Below are 1,035 nucleotides of genomic sequence, written 5' to 3'. Positions count from 1 at the left end.
TCCCCTCTTCCCCTTTCAAAATCAGCACCTCGACGCTGAAATTCAGCACCTCGACGCTGATATTCTTCTCTTATTTCACCAAAATCTGCACTTCCGTCATATTCCCCCTCCTGCCTTCACAATCAGCACCTTGACGCTGAAAATCAGCACCTCAACGCTGAAAGTCAGCACCTCGACGCTGAAAATCAGCACCTCGACGATCATTTCTCATGCTCATCTCCTCTCTAGAAAGTGGCTCTAGAGGTGGCATGTCGTCCTCTCCCTCAAGGACCTCTACTGCCGGATTCCTCCTCCCCCGAAGCGGGTTCGGATTTCCTCCTACGCCATGGTCGCCGACAGTCTCTCTTGCTTCCGACGCCGTCGGATTAGTCTTCATCTCAAGTAATTTCTTCATCATCTCTTCCATCGCCGCGAACCTCCCTTCCAACCTATCATTGTTGGTGGAGATTTCCAGGAACTTTCCCTCCAGATCTGTCTTCAGTTGTCCGAACTCGCCTTCTAATACTTCCACCTTCTTTCCGGCCATCTTTCTTCTAACGGATCCAAAAAAATCTTCTTCCGGAAAAGATAAACTTGCTGAAATTTCAGAATTTCAGCCGCCGGTGGTCCCGAATCGATGCTCTGATACCAATTTGATAGGAAACACTTGTGTTCGCAAGTAATCCTAACCCAAATCAGTAAAATTTCAGCAGCAAACTGCTGTCCACAGCAGCCAAACAGCAGGAATTCAGCAGAAAATAGGGAAACCGGAAGAAAAACACAATAATATGCTTGTATTTCACTAAAAAATCAAGGAAAACAGCAAAGATACACTTGATCCTCAATTCGAGAGGAGGATCGATCTCTCCCCAATCTCTAGACACCGCTAGAGCCCAAGGAAACCTAAATCTAAGAGATCTTAAATTTCAGCCAAATTCCATATGCCCAAACCCTAGCAAAATCAACTATTTAATGCATACAAATCAAAAGGAAACCCCTAAACAGTCCCTACGTTCAAATTCCCTCCTAAAATCCATTCAAAAACCTTCCTAAAAC

The sequence above is a fragment of the Dendrobium catenatum genome, unplaced genomic scaffold (genome assembly GCF_001605985.2).
Source record: "Dendrobium catenatum unplaced genomic scaffold, ASM160598v2 fragScaff_scaffold_1099, whole genome shotgun sequence".
NCBI classification, from domain to species: domain Eukaryota; kingdom Viridiplantae; phylum Streptophyta; class Magnoliopsida; order Asparagales; family Orchidaceae; genus Dendrobium; species Dendrobium catenatum.
This window is presented reverse-complemented; position numbering follows the sequence as displayed.